The sequence below is a fragment of the Chroicocephalus ridibundus genome, chromosome 1, assembly GCF_963924245.1.
Source record: "Chroicocephalus ridibundus chromosome 1, bChrRid1.1, whole genome shotgun sequence".
Taxonomy (NCBI): domain Eukaryota; kingdom Metazoa; phylum Chordata; class Aves; order Charadriiformes; family Laridae; genus Chroicocephalus; species Chroicocephalus ridibundus.
The window spans coordinates 7684277-7706899 of NC_086284.1; positions in this window are offsets into that span (position 1 = coordinate 7684277).

Below are 22623 nucleotides of genomic sequence, written 5' to 3' on the forward strand. Positions count from 1 at the left end.
TCTAGCTGAACTTGAGAGAATGGGAACTATATATCTTGTTTTCTGAAGAGCATCTCTAGGCCACCTTCAAGACCAGATCTATCCACTGTACAGATGGTCACGGTGCAAGAGCAACCCTTATGCATGCAGAAGCCTCAGTGATGGGCTCAAGGGCCATGGTCCTCAGGAGCTTAGTGTGCCAATAGTTGCACTGCACAACCACAACAGTCATTTTCTGCCTTCCAATGCTGAGGAAACTCTTAGGGTCTATAACTTCAGATCCTAGCACAAGGAAAGAATTGAGGTCCCAGCATTATGTCTCACCAAGTCCCTTTGGAATTGCTAATGGAAGAGCCAGGAGGAAAGGAAAATCATTACGCTATAATTCAACGCATGAAAGAAGACTACGGAGACAGAGGGACCTCTTGAGTCATCTCATCAAAGTGTTGCTGTCACCGGTACTCTGCCATATGTTCCCATTCACACCTTTAATGCTACTAAAAGGTTTTTCCAGAATTGCATTCCTCTCATGATTCAAAGCCATCTGCTAGTTTTTCCACTTCAAAAGTAGCCATGGCCCAATTTACATCCATGTATATTTGTGCCAACAGAGACCTGAAACTTAAATACCACTTTATCCCTCCAGAATCTTTATCATGCACAGCATAGGAAGCTCACCTCTCCCATCCACCCCTAACCCTAAAAAGGACTTTAGTCTCCAGACTATTTGAGAAACTCAGGTTTGGTGACTAAAACTAAAAAAAAAAAAAGGGTATGACTACAGGTCATTGTTGACAAAACTGGCAATACCTCTTAACATAATGTCATATAAAACTAGCTAATTTTCTTATTAGTATAATTATAAAAGTTCCGTTTCCTTACTTCCTGGTCACACCTTCTCTCTAAGCTGAAAGCAAAGATTTCTGTAATTATTACCACCAAGCCCAAACAACTCAAAAGAAATCAAGTCTGGCATGCAAAGCATCTTCATTTACCATCTCTTTCAATGGCTTATTAAATATTTCACATGCAGACACTCACACTCACACCCACACCGATGCTCACACAGGAATGCCTTTTTTAACATTACTTTATGAGTCTCCCCAAATGCCAAAAAATGAGTAAAGGAAGCTGGAAAATTCTTTTGGATCATAAGGTTGAGGAGACACAATCCAAGAAACATCGATGTTGAAAGACAGAAAGATCCGTCAAGTCAAACTAAGATGGGTCCTGGAGATGTCATCTAATAACTTAAATTCATACTGCATTATACATCCTGAAGTGCTTTAAGACGCAGACTGTGGTTGCTGATTTTCTTTCGTAATTCAGCTGGGGAAGAGGGTAGTAGCCAAGCCATGTCGGTAATACAGCAGTTTTCAGGAAGGAATGCAAGTACAGAGTGAAATTTAGTAAAAAAGCAAGCCAACCTTGAGGAGGTAAATTGAGTGGGATTCATCTCACCCGTGTTTGGATGTCTGCAGTGTAGAAGGGTTCCGTCCCAGCTGGATGCCCTGAGCTCTCATTTTAGTCAAAGGAAATAGCCACGCTTATCACAGAGACCATTTAATCTGTTTTAAATATCTACTTGAGATAAGATGAATCATATCCTGCAAGTGCCTGCTTCCCTCCGTTGACTGCAAAGAGTCCAAACATATAATTACTTGCAACGGAAACATATAGGGTGGGATTTATACCATGTATTTTATGTTTACAAAGTGCATGCTTTCCTCTGAGACAGAAATCTAGGTTTCCACCCAAGTCAATGATGCATAATCTGTTCAATACATCCAATGGATTTTTAGGGGGCAACCCAGCCAAGCAGATACAGATTTTATGTATATTATTTATTATTTACTTAATTTATTTAAATTATTATTGCTCTTTGTTCTCAGTACTGACTAAATCTACATTTACTGTCATAAAAACCTGAATGCTCAACTGAGGGATGAGTATCTACACTGAAAACATTTGCAGATATTTGAGATTAATCCCATTGATAAAGTTAGGTGAGGTAGATTCCCACAATGAGATGGCATTTTTCCCTTAGGGCACATCAACATTTACCACATACCATGTTTTAATGATCAATCTTGGTCCACACACTGATTTTACCTCCCAACTCAGAGGAGGTTAAACTGGAATCTCCAACAGTACAAGCCCCTGCAGCACCATGTTGGGTTGCCTTCACGGTACTGCAGCTGATGAGAAGTAGTTCGGAGTTCTCATAGCGTTTCAAATTTCCTTAGAGATTTGATGTACTAAAACCGATGTCAGAAAATCTGGCCCCAGCAGAGTAAGGGATGTTTAGAAAGTTCACAGGTTTTGGCAACAGTCCTGATGGCCAGACAATGGCTTCAAACGATGGCAGAGCATCTTTACAGCATGGTCTCAGCTGAGACATGGTAACTGCTTGTCTGGGGGGGTGTGGGGAATTACGAAGTGAAAAGCTTCACTTTGGACTGCCGTGACTCAAGTCGTTTCTCCTTTGCATTGGGAAGGGCAGGCACAACACACAGCCATGGCTGGATCTCATGACTGAAGGCTTTTGGCCATCCAGAGCTTGACTCAGGCAAGGCTTTACGATAACATCACTCCAGCTTCTGGCTCCATCACCTCCACAGTCACTGGCTGGGCAGGCATATGCTCCTGTGTCACTTGAAACAACCGCGGTCAGACAGCTGGATCGAGCTGAAAGCATCTTTTCCACTTTTAGACAATCTGTGAAGTCCCATCTGAAAGTCCCTTTGATGAGGAGCACAGCATGGAGCATACATATCTCTAAGGCACAAACGCCAGAGGTTTGAACATCAGATTGGAGGTATTTCAGCACAAAGTCATAGGCCACAGGACATTCCTTCTTAAGCCATGGCTGTATTATTTCATCTTCATACCCTTCTTACAGAAAGCCGGAGAAAACGTTGTGCTAATCTGAAATCTCAGGCACAATTCATGGGGCTGATGGATTAGGCCTGACAACCTAGCAGGTTTGATTGGGTCATGGAAATATCCGCTGAAAGCCACATGAGCACATCTGATTTGGCAATAACAATTTAAAAAAAAAAAAAAAAAAAAGGAAACCCAAACATTTGCTGCATATAAACAGAAAAAGGTGCTTTATTTTATACCCTGAGTGGGGTGTTGCAGTTTATAGCAGATAGACAGAAAACATATGTGAATCATCATGTAGATTATATTTATATTGCCTAATGCTCAGGTTTGTTTGGTTGGCATTAACAACAACTCATGGCTTCCTTTCCTATAATGCTGGTTTACTTTTAATAAAATCTTGCATTCACATCATCTCAGCCAAGCATTCTCCTGGGGCGGAGTCAAGGGCAAAGAAGGAAACCTCTGTGAAATTCATTTCAAATGTTCTCCCTCCCTTGTGCAGGGTTGGTTTTTTTCTCCCTGTTATAAATAAATAAATAAGTAAATGCAAGATGCCCACTGATGGCTTTTGACAAAAAAAAAAAATGGCAGGCAAGGGGCTGAGAAATTCTTGCCTTGTTTTTCCAGAGCTGTCACCCTGAGATGTGCTTGGCATGCCGTAGTACTCATACTGGGAGCTGGCAATGAGTGCCAGCATGTACATTTTGCATCCAAAGATGTTTTAAGATCCCTGGAAAGAGCAACTTTGTCCTTCTCTGTGGTGATAACGTTTGGAGCAGTGGGTGAGACAGCAACTGGGAGAGAACGGGGAAAAGGACATGGAAGAGAGGGGACTTTGAGGGGTCTGGACCCAAGTTTGTAGACATTTGGGGCGTATCACATGAAGGTGGTTCTTCTCATTTGCGAGTCAAAGCCAAGCCTTTGGTCATAACAGGAGTTCCTCAGCTGCAAATATAAGTCTAGCAAGATGGCTACTTGCGGTTCTTGCTAGAACTAAGGATCCAGGTGAAGGAAAAGTCAGGGATCTCCTATATCATAGAATCATACAATCATAGGGTTGTAAGGGACCTCTGGAGACCATCCAGTCCAACCCCCTGCCAGAGCAGGGTCACCCAGAGCAGGTGGCACAGGAACGCGTCCAGGCGGGTTTGGAATGTCTCCAGAGCAGGAGACTCCACCACCTCTCTGGGCAGCCTGTGCCAGGGCTCTGCCACCCTCACAGGAAAGAAGTTCCTCCTCATGTTGAGGTGGAACTTCCTATGCTCAAATTTGGGCCCATTACCACTTTATCACAGGCTTCATTGTGCTGCAGGAGGAAACTAGAAGGGATCAACCACAGAAGAGTGTAATGGAGCAGGGATGGCTGAACATCAGGGCACAACACAGTCATAGCTCACAGGCTTACCACAGTCTGATATGGATGTGAATCCTTAGGATTTACCTGCAGATCCTCATATCGTGTTCCCATCATTGGGTTTGGCTGGGGAAAGCAAAAACTTGTACTGTTAGAAGGTTTTCACAAAGAGACTGATGAAACCATTGATTTGAGGCTCTAATCATACAGACGTGAGCAGCTAAGTCCTAGGACCTTGGTTAGACTTCATGGTGCACCATGCAGCATTTTTGGAGGGCTGTTCTGAGCCCATTGTCAAAACCAGACCCATTATGTTCACAAAATTCAGCTCTTGGCTCTGATTATCTCCTGAACAACTCAAAACACGTTGGACTTCCAGCCTGGGAAGCTGAAGTGCCCACACAGAGTGAAAGGAAAACCCATGGCAACCGTTCAAAGTGTCTTAGCGCTTCCCTGAAAGGCCAAATCTTAAAAACCTTCCACCTCTAGATATTTCAGAGGGCTGGAGCACCTCTGCTATGAGGACAGGCTGAGAGAGTTGGGGTTCTTCAGCCTGGAGAAGAGAAAACTGAGCTCTGAGGAGACCTTAGAGCCCCTTCCAGTCCCTAAAGGGGGCCCTTAGGGCCTCTTCAAGTCCCTAAAGGGGGCCTACAGGAAGGATGGGGAGGGACTCTTGATCAGGGAGTGTAATGATAGGATGAGGGGTAACGGTTTCAAACTGAAAGAGGGCAGATTTAGATTGGATATTAAGAACAAATTCTTTACTGTAAGGGTGGTGAGACACTGGAACAGGTTGCCCAGGGAAATTGTCAATGCCCCATCCCTGGAGGTGTTCAAGGCCAGGCTGGATGAGGCTTGGAGCAGCCTGGTCTGGTGGGAGGTGTCCCTGCCCATGGCAGAGGGGTTGGAACTAGATGATCTTTAAGGTCCCTTCCAACCCAAACCAGTCTATGATTCTATGATTTTCACAGTATCACAAAAGATAGGGATGGAGGAAGCATCAAGTCTTGTCCAGTCCATCCCACTGTACTGAGATAAGATCATCTCTCCCTTGTGCCAGGCTGCTGGTTAGACAATACCGATGACCTGGGAATTGCAGCCTTCCTCTGCGGGTGATGAAGAATGATCGTCCACTGGCGATGGGAGGAGATGGAGGTCTAGGAAAGTTAAGATATTTTTCCCAGATATGTTCATTTAGCAAAGGTGGGCATGCCAGGTCCTGGCATTCAGTGTCTCCTCACATCTCTCTCAAGTCAGGCATCAACATGTTTTTTCCTAATTTTCTCCTAATTTTCTCATTTGTGCCAACAGGAACAGGGAAGTGGGTTTGTGTCCTATAGCAAGACCTGGTCCATTACCCTCTTCCTCAGAGCTACGGGAAGAAAAAGCAATTACTTCTAATGTCTCAAGCCCAATCAATCCCTGTTGCTTCTCCTCCTTTACACAGATGTCAAAGCAGCTGTGGCAGGAGCAGAAAATGGGCTTTGCATTATGTCCAGCTGTTAGGCAAATCATGGAGCAGAAAGACCACATTTGGGATCTTTTTCCTTTTCAGTGCTGTCAGTCAGACGGAACAGCAGGTCCCTAAAATAGTTATGAATAACCATTAGTGGGAGAAGACTTTGAAAATGTTCCTTGTTTATACATTCGCTGGAGGGTCTAAATCCTGGTAGAGCTTAGAAAAATCCACCGTTTTCACTAAGCTTTCAACTCTGCTTGGGCAAGAGCTCTGCAGCACAGGATAATAAATAAATGTCATGCCACATGTATACACATTTTCTTCCAAGGCTGTTTTCAATTTCTCCTTTCAGGCATGTTTTGCCCTGATGGTTCCCTTTGCTGGCTGCATAAGAACCAGCTTCAGCACGTCTCTGAAAGCTTTCCAAACAGAAAGCTCATTCATGTCCTCAGCTCTGAGATGAGTAACAGTCTGCAGCCATGTACCTTAGGAGCCATAAAGCAGAGTGGACTGGATTGGAAAAGCTCCTGTCCCCCTTCCCACTGTGGTTTTTGGTTTTTTTCATGGAAATAATATTCTGGAGGAACACAGGGTTTGAAAGTGATGCCAGCAGAAGGGCTCTGGAGAGTCAAATCCTCACATCTCCAAATTTAGCAGCCTCAGCCTGATCCTCTTGTTATTTTTGCTACGGAGACACTTCACTGCCCACATAACAAGCTGAGTCCACAGTGTATTTGAAACCACTACCTGGACTTCACCTGGGGAGCTGGGCTCTCTCAAAAAGAGGGGAGTATATTAACCTAACAAGTGCTGGAACTGCTCACCTCACCCACCTTGTCCTCGTCGGTAGGACAGCTCTCTCAAACATTGCGTGACCTTTGGAGGCTTCCCACACAGTCTGCTGCTGGTAGACGTGTCCTTCAGCTGATGTTGGCCATTGGTCCATGTCAGCAAACAGCTTAACGAAGACCTAGGTGAACCTGCTCTGGCAGGAGGTTGGACTAGATGATCTCCAGAGGTCCCGTCCAACCCCTATCATTCTGTGATTCTGTGACCTCAGGTCTGCACGGTGCCCATGTCCTCAGCACCTGATGATGCAGAAACTGAGGCTGCTCAACACCTTGCAGCAGATTAGTCCTAAAATCACCAATTCAAGGCCCTTGAAAACAGTTTCCTGCCATGGTCCATGGCAGACAGAAGTGGCACTCAAAGAAGACACAAGGCAAAGCATTCAGGGACATCAAACATGCCCTCGATGCTGATGACTTCTGGACAGGTTTTGCCTGCAGTGGAAGCAGAGACAGCCTTGCTGCCACCTTGCCGATAGCTCATGCTGCCAAGCATGGTGGCCAACCCAAAGTGGCAAGCTTGGTAATTTCTGTGTGTGTTAGGGGAGTGATCAGAGAGCAGCTTATTTGTCGTAATGTGTTTTTGTCTTCTAATCTTGGCTGGGCTTTCCGTTAGAACAACAAACTGTTGTCCCCTTCCCTGTTTTTTTTTTATTTTATTTTATTTTAAATGATATCATAGCCATAAAGCACTCCAGAATGAATTTTATCAGACCATTAATACACAGCATGGGCGGGTGAAGGCAGAGGCCACACTGCTGCCACCCCGCCCCTCCAGACACGAATTAATGGGGCCCATAAAACACACCCCGTTGCGTCTTCTGGCTTAATTGTCAAATGGTTTCCAGATTTAAAGCCCCTAAAGAGAATCTTTTAGAGGATCTACGTTCATTAGGTAACATCAAAAGCAACAGTAAACATAGGAAATGGGAGCTGCCATTTCAAACTCACCAAGACATATATCAGTGAGGGGTTTCCTAACGTTTTCTTTCATATTGGCCCAACCGAATTAAAAATAAAGAAAAAGAAAAAAAAAATTACTTAGCAGACAGAAAATGAATACACCAAAATTTCAGTTTCTTTCCCCAATCTGCTTATGCTCTGATGGCCCTGCCTAGCTCTTCCCCACTTGTTGAATTATAAGTATGTGTGAGAAAGCAGAAAGAAAATTAGACCTTGAGGATTAAAAAGCACTGACCACAATTTGTAAGAATGCAAAGCAATTGTAAATACCTCAGAATTTTGGGGTGCCCATCCTGAGGTAACTTGAAGATGTTTTAAAGTCCGCATTATTAACTCCATCCTTTTACCACGTCTCAGGCAGGGCACTCCAAGATCCTACAAATGTTGGCTCCATTTCACCTTGTTTCAGTCCTTTTTTTTTTTTTTTAATACAAGCCATGGCAGGGTGGTTCAGTAACTTTCTTCAGATGTCTCTTTTTTTCATCATTGCCTACTTCAGAACTTCTTGTAGCTATTATCGTGGCATCTGGTACTGATCACAGGCAGAGACACAACAAACTTTCTGGAGCACGGCTCTGGTGTGGGGTGGTCTGGAATTAGAGACCTTCTGCTCACAGTGTCCTTTGGTACCAAACAATCCTGCACCCCGGATGATGGCTATCCAAGGTCATTCCTGAAGACACCCTGGCTTTCTTCTAAGTCCTAGCTTGGAAAGGTTCACCAGCAAGGGAAGGAAGGAAAAAAGAAAAGATGGGTTTCTGCTTCAACAGCTAGCTGGGAACCACCTCTACTAGATTGTGTACATGACCTTCAGGGGAACCATGAATCCTCCAGCTGTGCGACTCTCCGCCTGTAAAATGACCAATAACTGCCATTTTTCTGCATTTCATCTTCACTCTTCTTTTCCCCTCAGATTTGACACCAGACACCCCTACCTAAGCAACATGAGCAGTTTCAGGGGTTCCTCAGTCTGGAAAAACAGAAACTAGGGGAAAAAATAATCTATGCATTAACAGTGTATACAGTCTCTCTGCATTCGTAGCTGACCCGTGGATTTCCATGGTCACAAGTGGGTACTTCAAGACTATCTGTATCATTCTCAAGTAGATAACTAAAATAGTCTACCATCTGTTTGCTAATATAAGTGTATGAAAACAGTCAGATGACTTGCATTCTGGAATCGCATCTTTTTTCCGGTGCAACCTGCTCTGGGTGACCCTGCTCTGGCAGGGGGTTGGACTGGATGGTCTCCAGAGGTCCCTTCCGACCCCTACCATTCTGTGATTCTGTGATTCTGTGACAATGAAAGGAGCTTGTTGTGAGTAGTTCAGACTGCAAACTATCCTCTACAAATTGAAACTTAGATGTCATTAATGTTACCCTTAGTTCCTGCCCAAGCTCTTCCTGAGATCCACTGCAATTCCAAAAGAAAGTCAGGTAATAAGAAACCTTGTTGTGCATAAGAGACCTATTCGTTAAATAAGGCTGATAACACTTACTTTCTCCCCTCCCCTGCCTGTCATGTCTATCAGTGCCAGAGATTCTCCTTTTTTCAGGGTATAGCTCCTTGCATACGTTGGCCTCAACCCTTGTTCGGGTTACCACCTTCTCTTCTAAGATGATTCCTTTGCAAAAACAATGACGGTGGAAAATACGCCTCATAATTCATGTTGACACCTTGGCCTGCCTTCCTCCAGGTTCAAATCATACAGGTGATTTGAGCTAACAGTGACTGAAAACAGGGTGTAGTGTCTTTAAGCTCTAGCTATTATTCCATGAGGAACATTTGGAAACATCCTTAACTGTTCCTACCAAGGAGGATGTGGTGTCATAAAGCTGGAAAGAAGTGGAACAGTTTGGGCCATAAGCTTGTCTTCATAAAGAGATGCTGATTGCACAGCACTGCTTAACTGGCTTTATCGAAACATTATGCCAGCAATGACAAAGCATCAAGATATGTTCTTTGTGTTGCAAAGAACATGTTAGTGATGAAGAAACTTCTGCAGAAGGTTTTTGCTGCCCACCTGCGTCATAAGACACTCAACTCTTCAGTCCTGAGAGACTGGTATATTTCTTGAGCATGAAATATTGTGCAGATTAGCAGGAAAGCCGAGTCACAGAATCATAATAAAAGAGGGCTGGGAGGATGAGGAGAGGTCATCAAGGCCTTTTCTTTGCCTCAAGGCAGGATCAGTTGTTCCTAAGCCATTCCTGACAAATGTTTGTCTAATCTGTTTTTAAAGACCTCAATTGATTCAAGAATCAGCCTCCCGGGGCAATCTACACCAGTGCTTAACTGGCTTTACTGTTAGTAAGTCAACTGGCCTCTCAAGTTTAACAGAGCTCTCCCAGGGCTCCATTTAAGACCATGACTTCATGCCTTGTTCCCCGTGGATACAGAGAAGAGCTTATTCCCTTCCTCTTTACAGCCCTTTTTATATAGCCAAAGACTGCTGAGGGGAACCCTGGGTAATCCCCTCTTACTGCATGTTTGATGTCCACACTGTTGACCATCCTCAGCTGCGCGAGGAGCCCCCATGCATTCCTGTGGAGTTTATGCTCAGTTATATGGGATGGCTGAATGCAGTTCCTCTGCTGTCTCACTCCTGGCCAGTAACGGCGGCACAAAAGCTGTTAGGTCTCTGCTCAGCAGCATGAGGGTGTCAGGGGAGTCTTGCTGCCTGAGGGCTTGTGACAGTGGGGCACTGTGAAAGGCTTGTGCAAGGATACATATGCAGGTGGTCCCCTTGGGGTGGTGATGTTTGCTCTCAGCTCTACGTGTCCAGCCTACAACAGTGCAAACATCAACTACACCCTTCCCAGAGAGCATGTCGGCCCCAATGGGTTTCATGATTCCCGATCCTTGAAACTTTATCCTCACTTCTGAACTGATGGCCCGTGAAGACTGTTTTTTCCAGCTGCATTCACTATGATCTTAAAGGTCTAAATGAATTTATGATTCTTAAGTGAAGTGAGGATTAAGCTTTAACATGTCCTATGGCCATGGCAGGGGGTTTGGAACTAGATGATCTTTAAGGTCCCTTCCAACCCTAACAATTCTATGATTCTATGTGCTTCTTGACCAACACTGCTGCCTATCAACCCATACGGTTGCTCTGGATCTAAGCAACATCCACTGGGGACCCTTCACCCATGCAAGATATGTTTATCTTGCAAAACTATGAGCCGTTTCCAGGTAGGCTACCAAACCTGCTCAAAATCTTCTCTACTAGAGAGCTCGGGTCTTAGGCTGAGGTGGTGTAAAGACCTGAAAGCTTGCAGCATGGCTGGTGGGCACATCCAGCAAGACTAGATGGTCCCACAGTTCCCTCTTTCTCTTCCTACCCTCAACACTTAGCCTGGAGTGGCCGTAATTTGACCCTCACAAGGCAGTGTCCTGTATCTATCATTTCATCCCTTGTCGTGTCTTTCTGAGCTCTTACAAATTCCCTAGACAAAATTCCATCTCGTTTGCCCGTAGCCACGTCTGCTTCTATGGTGAAAGACTGAGTTAGTAAAACCTTGAAGAATCCCATTACATTTCATGCTGGAAAAAACAACCAAGCCTTGCTAGCAGGTACCAAAGACAGTAATATATGAGATGGGTTGAGGCCAACAGCTGCTCCTGTTCCTCCTCTCTGCAAGGGCAGTCAGAAGAAGACATTTCTGACAAATTATAAATGACTTGCTGTAACTGTCACGTTTAAGAGCAGCCGTGGAGTATTGTCTCACAGTAAATATAACCCTTTTTAAGAGTTTGGTAGTCTTTTGCTATCAACCCACATTGCTGGGCAGGAGGTTTCCCTCCAGCTGCCAGGCTGCTTCTTCACTTCAAAGGCCAGCAGGGAGGGGGAAGCACAGCAGAGGTCACTTTTCTGCAATTTGTTTGCCTTGCAGCCCTGTTGCCACACTGTTTTCCCTGTCAGAAGTACGGGCAGCCTCCTCCAAGATCTCATTTTGCACTTGGGCCTACAAAATGGCTCCAGAAAAGAAAACAAAAGCATGTTGTACCCAGGAAAAGTCACCTCCTAGCTGATGTAGGCTTTATCCTGCATCTCCCTTTAGCAGGAGTTAAAAGCCTGTCACATCTACCCTTGTTTACGTCTGCACTGCAACTCATCACTGTGCCTGGGACAATATCTGAGAGCAAAAGCCAGTGTTCCTGCAAAGTGCTGGGAATGGGAAATTCATGAGGTCCTGGCATGAGAAAATAAACCGTGAGACCCAAATGTAAACCTGAGACAAAAAGATACCACTGATATAATCCATGGTTTCTGAGATTCCTCTAGTCAAATTCAATTTGATTGAAACTCAGTCCATGGAGGTGAAACCACCTCAGTTTGTTCGCAGTAATTCAAGAAGGCTTACTATGAATAATATGCAATGGAGGTACCAAAGATTGTCTGGTGCAAGGACAATGACTTTGTGTGCACTTGTCTGTAAGGCAGCTGTGCTGCTTCTTGAGCTCATAGCTGAGAGAAGTCGTGCTTTTTAATTACCTGCTTTTATAATCCAGCTGCTGCAACTGGGATTCATTTAACAGGTCCAGCACTAACTTGTGAGGAAGAATGGAGGCGACATGGATGATTTTCTCAAAACAGACTGAAATGAGAAGGGAAGTGAAGTCATTACATCATTCTACCACAAGCACTTTCCCACTGCCATTGGCTTTCTCGTGCTTCCTTCTGGTTTGTAGCGGATGAAGGTTTTGGTCCTGCCCTTACTCAAGACGTTTCCATGGTGCCCAGTCCATGGAGTTGGGTTAATAAATATCAACAGTGGTGCTCTGTGCTGAATTGACACACCAACCTGTGCACTGAGACACAGCACATGTGGTGCCTTGTGCTATAAGCAGCAGGATCTCAACCCAGTCAAGAAAGTGGTCAATATGCTAGTGAGTGTTGTCCAAGAGTCTAGCCACTCTGGACCTTAAAGAGGAAGCAATTCATTAAGGCACTTCTAGAATCAACAGCAATTTCTGTACCAGCTCATGAATAGCGTTGGAGAACATTTCTGGGTATGTCAAGACATTCACCTGTGGTTTGGGATCTGAGGCCAAGAACTGTTCCCAACAAGGAGCTGGGGTGAACCTATCTAGATTTGCAGGCTACTCAAATTTAAAAGCATGGATGCAAGCTCTTCCGTGCCAAGTGGCCTCAGAGTCATAGGACAATCTTGGGCACATTTCATTTATTTGCACAGATGCAGACATCGGGTCAAGTCCTTGCTATTTCAGGCCCCGTGTCATACAATCTTTCTCAGAAATACATTGAGGTCAAGAGCCCAAGGTTTCCATGAAAAGAGTCTACTCGTAAGACCTCTGTAAACTTCTTACCAGTCCTTTGAGTCCTTTGCTAGAAAGAAATTAGTCTGAGTTATTTCAAGAAGCAAAACCATAAGGAAGAATTGTAGAAGGACAAGATCACAAAGACCTTAGATGCAGAGCTTCTTACTTTTGAATCTTACATTTAGCTTAATATCAGCATACAAGTTTATGTCATTTAACTTTGCTTTGAGCAAATTATAGTAAGACTGGTGTCATTTGTATTAATGCAGCTTTCTAGTAGCCTTTACGTGATTAAAAATACCTGAAAAAAACCTGAAACATTGCTCTTCTGACACTGACCTTCTCTCCATTTTGAGCTGGGGTTGGCGGTTTCCCTCTGGGAGAGCACAAACCACATCAATGGCAGGGATCTTTGGTCTTATCCCTACCTTTTCAAAGGAATTTTATTCAAACCCCATGAAACAGTGATCATGATGGAGATGTTGTGGTGTTAAGGGATATGGTGTAAGGGAGAACTTTGTAGAGTGGAGTTGATGGTTGGACTCGATGATCCCAAGGGTCTTTTCCAACCTAAATGATTCTATGATTCTATGTCCCAGTCATGATTGAAGGTCCCACCATGCTTGACAAGGCACATAATGAAGTGACAGCCCTTACCTTGAAGAGGTTTTACAAATGGCATTAAAGTTATTGGAGAATACTTGGAAGCAAATAACTGCCTAACGCCATTCTTAGTTGTGTTACCTGTCAGTTCAGGGCAAATCTTCTGCAGACATCCGCCATGGGAGGTGATGTGTGTGTGTTCACGAGTGGGTGTGCATGCCAACTGTGTTATAGCCATGTGCTGTGGTGGGATTCACATCTCCAAAGTGCATGTGGACACTTGAGCCTCACCAGGCTTTGACTGCATCTTCTGCTCTCACTCATTCTCTTTCCCTCCACTCATCCCCTTGCCAAAACCTGGGCGCTCGATGGTTGCCAAGCACGCGATAGAAACATCTGCCTGCCAGAAAGGCGCCTGCGTGGGGTCGGCTGCTGAGGCTTCTCCTCAGGAGCGGACAGCCTTTGGGGCTTGGAAGGGATGCCCAGATCCTCACTGCCCTTCCCCTGTGCCCTCCTTCCTCTGCACCCCCAAACTCTGCGCTGCCCCCATGGCTGCAGCACTTCCCCATCGCTTTCAGACTCCTGCATAACCTCAGACACAGCATTTCTTTGTTGAGAATAAGAGCATTTCTTTAGCTCCTCTATCTGTTTCCCATCTCCCTTGCTGATTTTCATGGCTCAACAGCAAAAGCCTCCACGCACCACACTGAGAGAACACGTCAAGCTGCGATAACTCAAGGGATTATGGAAACCCATTATCACAAAGAAATAATCTCAGGACAACAAGTACCAGAGGGAAGCACTGGGATGGCACTGGTGACCTAGATTACTCAAATCTTGAAGCTTTTGTTCAAGAAATTCAGTTTCTCTGTGTCTCATTTTCCCGCAGTAATATTTCCTTTCCCCACTCTTGTCTGTCGTATCTGTCTAGATAAAAAGCTTGGTAGGTCTCAGCCTACACATCTAGTGCTTAAGGCAGTGACATTCTGACATTGCTTATACCTTACAGGCTTCATTGCAGCAAAAATAATGTCACTCTAGTCAGATAGAAACACCTTTGCACAGAACCCCTTGGTGTGGACTTTTCACACCTCTACTTCTGGCCACGAGAAGAACCCTTGGAGTCAGAGTATCAGGCTCCCATAGTACGGAGGTAAAGGAACAAAGCTACAAATACGCCTTTTCCCCTACAAAAACAAAGGCACTTAGCAGCAGTCAGGAAGAAATCCCTTGCCCTTGCAGTGGTCAAAAGTTAGTCCTAGACAGGAGTGAAACTGCGGCTCCCGAGCACCACTCATCTGCTGCAGGACCAATTCTACTGAGCATCGCTCCAGCACACCAGCACAATCACGCCCTCTCCTGAAGTGTATTTTTTTAATAGTTCCAAGCCAAAAAGAGAAGAAACCTGGTTTCTGCAATGGCTTTCAAGGAGCGGGAGGAAGGGAAGATGTGTAACACATGTGTTTTGCAGTAGGACATCTTACCTCAGACCAATTCATCATTGTCCATCCACCCTGCTGGGCCCCGGCGGCAGGTCATCATCTGAGGCCCCAGATCCACCGCCTTTCCAGAAGTGATCAAAGGATGCGATTGGGAATGGCATAAACTTTCCTGGATGGGATTACAGCCCAGCCAGGGCATGCAACGCTCTGAGAGTTCCTCCTTTTCATCCTCCTGGAGTGGGTTTGTTTTAAGTCTCCTCCCACCATGCCCAGCACCCAGTGTTTATGGGACATGCGGTACGGGTATTTTGGAGGAGGACTGAGTGCAAATTCCAGCCCAAAAAGCCTGCAGCAAACTGCTGTTGTGCAGGGTTCACCCTCCTCAGCAACTGTCCTTCCACAAGAACAAGCGTACATCAAATGAAATGTTCAGGTCCTAAACTGTAAATAAGGTTTAAAGGTGAGGTGAGACCAAACAGCACTCAGAAAAATTTATGGCAGAAAAATTATTTGAGACTGATTAACACAAGCACACGCTACTTCTGTCTCATGGCATCTCATTCGTGTTGGGTGGTCCTAGGGGCCAGACAAAAGGATGCCAGGTACTGGTCCCCTTCTGCAGTAACTGGACGGGAAGCAGTGACTCCCTCGGCTGGGTTTAGGGCTCCTGAGTCCGCAAGTGTGATTTCCTTGGTAGAAAAAAGACACCTTTCATAGATTCATCTTCTCCTGAAAGATGAAGACTACGTGCCTGGAGCTTTATAAGATTCCTGGGTGTGGTGCAGGCTGCAATAGGGTTTGGGCTGATGCTTGGTGCCAGAAACACAGAAAAACCATGCATCAACCAAGACACAACTTCCAAGAAAGAGACTTTTCTTCCAAGGAGGAAAACTGAAGAAGGAAAGAAAACCCCACCAACACCTGGTAAGGTTAGCACTGGTCCATGGGATATTGCAGGGGGAATAGGGGCAGCCTGCAAGGATAGGTTGCCCAGAGAAGCTGTGGCTGCCCCATCCCTGGAGGGGTTCAAGGCCAGGCTGGATGGGGCTTGGAGCAACCTGGTCTGGTGGGAGGTGTCCCTGCCCAGGGCAGGGAGCTGGAACTGGATGATGTTTAAGGTTCCTTCCAACCCAAACCATCCTATGATTCTGTGATACGTGTGGAGTGGCAGCCCGTGTACTCGCCAGCTCTTGGCAGGAGCTGTGGTTGTGCTGAGCTTCTGGAGGAGCTCCTGCTGTGCCCCTGCAGAGGCACAACTGTCCTGCGGTTGCTGTGGACTATGCCTTTTTTCCTTGTGCCACTGGTGGGGAGTGTCTCAGGCACATAGGACTAGGACAGACCTCCTAAACTCCGTCTGTTGCTATCTTAGCAAGCACATGCCAAGTTTCACAATGCAGGCTGTCTGATGAATTTTGGCCCCCATAGCTAGAAACCACCATGACTCCGTTACCCCCTCTGCCGCCTTCTCCTCTAAAACAACCTTGGGACTTTTCTCCCTGTGAACGCACAAAGCTTTTCAGCTTCTTTTCCTGCCTCACTGGCTTAGCTGAAAGACTCAGTGTGTCAGCCGTGTGCTGGAGTTGTCACGGCGTCTTGTAAGCACTCCATATATTACAAGGAGTGACTCCCACAAAGGCTTAAGATCCATGACAGCATTTTCCAGCGCTGCCTTGTTGCTTCCAATTACCCTGACACGGAGCTGATGAAGAAAAGAAGATCCATGTCTCCCATCCGGACACTCACCGGAAACTTTTCCCCCCTACACCCTCGTCCGTCGTCCTCCTCATGGATGAGTTACATCTTTGGTGAGCAGCCGGAAACTCACATGTAAGGAAGAAATATGCATGTAGTAAAGCAGAACATGTCATATTGTTGAGATGTTAAAGGCAGGCAACAACGTGGGACGTGGCATGAATCACAGCTGCGGCTCGCCTGGAGGATGGGGGTACCCTGCAAGTGGCAGCTGGTGCTGATTATCCAGAGAAGTTCTCCTTTTTTTTTAAATCCTCTTGTTATAATAGGATCCAGTAATTCATCCTCAGTATGGGCTGCGTGTCTGTTCTCTCTGGAATATCCCAGGGATGGGTTAGTAATCCATCACAGGGAGATAGCAAGTTTTTCCTCCTCTTTGTTTTCCCCCAGGTGACTTCAGGGCAGCCAATGTTCTTCTACCACCTGGGGAACATGGAGACTGGCCTGGTGTGTTCAATCTCCGAGAAGAGGCATTGTCAAAACCAGTGTTTAAATAAAATGGAAAGATAAGCAGATTGACAGGCAGGCAAAAAATGGAAAGGGTGGAGGTCTCACAAATGCCTTGCAGTGGAAAAAACCATCTCATACAATGGCAGCTCACACAATGATATAAATCACATTACAGAAGACCAACTGTCTGCCTTAAACTGAGACACAAATAGTTGTGTATCTTTCTTCCCACTGGCAACTTTCACCCTGAAGGACATTAAAAAGCTTTGCAAAACCATGCAGAGATCACCACGAAGGTACCTCTGCCTACTGAACAAAATGTGGGGCTGCCTAGCACCAAACAACGCGGCTGCCCAGGTGTCCAGAGCAAGGAGCAAAATGTTTCATGCACCATTTGAAATTACGCTCTGGGAATGTAATGAGCGGACTCAAGCCGGGGCATTGCATTTTACTGGGTAGGAAAGTGAGCAATGCAGTGGTTGTGAATGCCGACTGAATATACTTCATGTCAAATTTAAAATGACTGACAAAGATATTTGTAAGCAATACAGCATCTTCGCATATTGCGGCTGCTGGAAAGTACTCCTAGATACCAAGTTAGATGGATCCTTAAACCAACCCAATGTAAACACTCTTAAAAGACCATTCCTTATAAGACCTTCAAGACAAATACTCCAAATCATCAGTCACATCTGAAAATCCTGGCTTTTAGTCTTTAACATGAGAAAAGATGTTAAAATGAGAGATGTACCGACATCCATCTTAACCAGCTCAGTCTGTCATAAGAACACAAATACAGCTGTGTTGGTTTGGGTTGAGGATCCATCCAACTTCACATGTAGCAGTGGTCAAAGCAGAGAAGGCGGCACATATACAGTTGCACCCCCAACTCCTAGCAAACCCATTTTATTAAAGATATATTCTCATACCCAAATTTATAGTTTGGGGGCTATAACCTGACTAATGCACGAGGTACAGACTTGGGAGGAAGCAGGTCTTATCTAGGGCTGTTGTGTCCATCCCATTTCTATCCACCCGCCGCCTCAGCTCATTCATCTTCGCAGCCCTGCTCCCAGGTGTTGACAAAGCTGGCGTGTCCAGCCACAGTAGCTTTTCACCGATGCCTGCTAATACCTCAGCAACCCGTGCCATGTGGTTAGAAAAGATTGCAGAGCTCTGAAGTTCATAAAAATTCCTAGATTATTAGTTCAATAATAAGTCTAGTCTTTCCATGTCAGTACATTATAGACCCCCGGCTAGGCGTTTTAAATCCAGGACTATGAGAGAAATGTTGTAAAGTCTCCAGCCCACAAGCCTGTTTTTTTCTTTGAGAAAGAGGAAAATTAATAAGACAACCTAGAGAATGGGAATAAATCCAGGAGAAAAAGCAAAAGAATGAGAAGGAGGAAAAAAAGGAAAAAAAAAATTGTGGAAAAAAGCCAGAGGGGAAAAAGATGGAGGCTGATAAGTGGCTCTGTAGAAAGGCATATTGAAACTTTGTTTACAATCTCATGGTACCAAAGCATGCAGTATTAATAGCCTTCGACACCTTGTAAACTCAGCAAAACTAATTTTGCAGAAAAGAAGTCCTTTCCCAGCAGTCTCCTCTTTCTTGCTTAACACACATTTTCTAAGGCTGACATGTTCCCTTTCATCATGATAGCAGAAAGGAAGCTGGAAGGTTTGCCAGGACTCCTGGGGTAGTGCCCCGTGTACTCTTGCAAAGACAAAACACGAAAACAACTCCATCAGGTTTTTAATGACCCCAGCTGCCCCATAACACTCTGCTGGGGCAATGGGTCCGGAGGTGAACTCGTAAACTCCACTTGTGAGGTAGCCCATCATTATTGTCCCAGTCTGACAGATAAAGAAGCTGAGCAGAGTAGTCCAGGGTCACACAGAGAGCTAACGACAAAGCTGGGAGAGAAGCAGGGGCTGCATCCTGTGATCCTGATAAAGCCCATGTGCTTCTTTACCACCATATTCACGCAACTTAGCAGGCATGGCCGTGCTGATGTACCCAGGCTGAAGTACCCTTCCCACTTCATCAACTCTACCAAATGTGTAGTGTTAGACCATATCCATGGTCCAAACCCATGAACCTTCCAAAGACCTTATGGCCAACTATCTGCTGGGCATCAGACACATGATGCCCAAGGGCCCTTGGGGTAAATGATGGTGGCCGGACACAGTGAATTGCCCTTGTTGCTTGTATGAGAAGGATACAAGGGGTAGCATGCACCAAAGTTGTTCCTTGGTGCACCCTAAAGCTTGGCTAAAAGCCCTACCTCATCCACGGTTTGCCTAAAAGGAGTCTGGGCTCAAGACATGACACAGCTTTGCCAGGTGGAGCCATACTCCGAGGTCTATGTTCACACACTCCCTCCTGCCAAGTCATGGCAGACTTATATGGTTTAGCATATCCATGAGAAGGAACCATCTTTGGGTCATCCCCACCCACATGCAATGTCCCCCCTGAAGGACAGAGGCAACGTTCCCACCAGCAGTGACTGGGGGTACAGACTTCAAAGGTGCCATCCTCACTGATGCTGAGGATGCACGAGGCTGAAACAAGAAGCTGTTTTGGATGAATAGATGCTGATGGGCAGGAGCACCAGCAACAGAGGCAGGGAAAGGCATACGAATAGTTTTTACTAAAAACTTTTAGTTATAAAATGACCTTTTCCCCCCAAATGAAACTTTTTACATCAAATTTCCATTTGTTAACATTTTCCGCGATAATTATTTCGTGGAGAATTTATCTGATCGTTCTTGAAATTTTCCATTCTCCCTGCTCCAATGAGTATTTCCCTATATGTTATGAAACACCATTAGAAAGAGAACAAGAAAAGCTCCCCTGGATTAGTGGGAATGGCAACCATCTGCACTACAGGAAACTGACAGCAAGGGTCCCAGGGTAAAGCAGGATTACCCCCTTCCCTGCTCTCCCCAGGCTTGGGGCGATCACCTACACTAGGGCTGATACTTGTCTGTCTTTGGTTTGGGGAGTATGTCCTTCTGTGGAGTTGAGAAATCATGAAGATTCACTAAAAGGGTGAATCTTAGTGATTTAGCAAATACACTAAATTTTTATCAAAAAAAGGTTGAGTTCAAGGGGAACATTTTTTTGGGCACAGAAGAATTCTCTGATGAAACGCATTTATGGGGGAAACACAGACGTGGTCCTAACACCACAGACGCAGCATCTTTGCGTCCCTCCCTCTTCCAAAAAAGGGGAAAGAGGCACTTGGTTCAAGAAGGAGCTGCCTTCAAGGTGGCTCCTTTCAAGAGACAATGGACTGACTCCAGCAAGCTGTCAGAAGAGAAGGTTTATGGGTCATTGTCCTCCTCCAGTTACAGGTCATTCTCACCTCCTACTGCTGGTAACATGAGCTAGAGCTCCCCAAAGAGAGAGAGATTAGCTGACAGCTGTAAAAGTCAGTCTCGCAGCATGACCTGGCCATGCCGCCTCTGCCACGCAAGGCCTCCCTCCGGGCTCCATCACCTGGCTGCAAATCTCACACACTGGCTTATGTCTCAGAAGACATCACTTTTCTTGCCCCCCTTGGTCTCCAGTGAAGTTTGACTGGTGGCTTTCTGACCCTTTTGGTAGCAGGGTGAGTGTCAAGACCAAAATCAACTCCCACCTTCTCCAATGCAAACAAAACAAGGCAAAGCCACCCGTTCCCTGCTCCCAGGCTCTCCGAAGGTCACAGCAGTCCTGAAGAGTTTATCCCTCCCCTTTCCACCACCCCTGCAACAGCACAACAGGATCTCCTCTGTAAGAAGCTTGACTCAACAGGCAGGAGATGCACTGATTCCTAGGTTGAAAGGTTCTTGCACAAACTGGATCAGTTGAGTCCTTTTCCAACTGGAAAGATCACTGTCGGGGCTTAGTGGTTCACTGGTGAAAAACAAAACAAGAAAGCAAGAAGATCTGCAGGACTCTCGCCTGCAACTGGAACCTTAATCCAAATACTCGTCTGGTTTCAGCGATGCTGAAGAGTTGGCCCAGACTTGGCAGCAGTTACGCTTGCGTTCAATGGAAAGTAATATTCATGGCCCACATGCTGACTCAGCAAGAGCATTCAGTTCTTCTGCCAGCTCTTGGGATGCTGGCTTGATTAGCAAGTACATTGGTCTGGTTGTATCTTCATTAAGCAACGTATTCACGTGCTTGCTGTTACTGCGGGGACAGTGAAGTCTCTAAGGACAGAGAGGAGCTGCGTAAGACACATAGGAAAGAGTTCATCCAGTGCATTTGCAGCAGCACAGTGTAATCAACCTCAGTAGTCACCCTTGTTACACCAGCATAGGATGGGACCACCGAACATCCAGCAGGGGTTAGCTGGAGAGAAGGAATGATAGAGAAATCCCGGTCATGGAAGAGATGTTGGGGTGAAGGATAGGTAACCTTTGGCTTGCAAAATCCAGACAGAGCAGAGGAAGCTTGAGGCCTCTCTAAGCCGCTTCTCCTTTTCAAAGGAGTCCCAGTATTTACTCTGTGTTGCAAAACCATGGGACTTGCAAGAAAACTAAAATAATGTAAAAAGAAGAAACCACCTAATCTTCTCCCAGTAATAATGTAAACATGAATCTGTAACAGGACACACACACTTCCACTGCTCAGCTCCAACACAGATGATATTTGTTTACATTTTGGGGGGACTATATGGGAAACAGAGATTTCCAGCCTTCTGAGAACTGACCTGATGAAACTGGGAAGGTGTCCAAAAGCATCTGCCGTGTCAATGGAGGGTGAAGGAGGAAGCTTGGGGAGATTTTGGCATGCAGAGCTGGTTGAGCAAGACTTCCACGGTACTGCTGGGATACACAGTTCAAGGGCAGCACAATTGACTTGTGGCTTCTCCCACCTGCCTAAGACCTGGCATCCAGCTTGGCAGCGGTGGAGCTGATACTCTCAAGAAGAATTCGAGATGAAAACACACAGGGTTTAACGTTTAATGAGATGGTTGTCAAGTGTAGCTGGAATATGAACTGATGAGAAACACATTGAAGTATAACCAGCAACAGAGACTCGTCCACGGCTGTTCTTACAGTCAAAGTTAAACGTTTTCGAGAAACAATCTGTGCATGGTTCTGAATTTCAGCATGGGGTCAGACTGGGAACTGGTGATACTCCGCTCTCCCAACTGGAAACATGGCTCCCATCCTGCCCAAGATGAGCTGTCTCAGCCTCTACTGTTTCTTCAGTTGAGAAGAGGAGAGCATAGCAGCTATTCGTTAGGTGCTTCAGACCTGAAGCCTTTGGAGCTGCTCCTGAAAATGGGCAGAGCCATTGAAAATCCTCATCACTTCCCCTTCAGATATCCAGGAACTTCAATCTGCCTTTGGACTGACACCCTTTGCTGTGGAACTGGCAAATGTCACCGTCTCTAAACAACCACCCTCCCCTTTTCCTTTGTGCCAGGCCCACCAAGCTTCAGGTTTGGGGGTGAGATATTTCACAGAATTTCATAGAATTGTTAGGGTTGGAAGGGACCTTAAAGATCATCTAGTTCCAACCCCCCTGCATTGGCTGGGACATCTCCCACTAGGTCAGGTTGCTCAGAGCCCCATCCAGCCTGGCCTTAAAA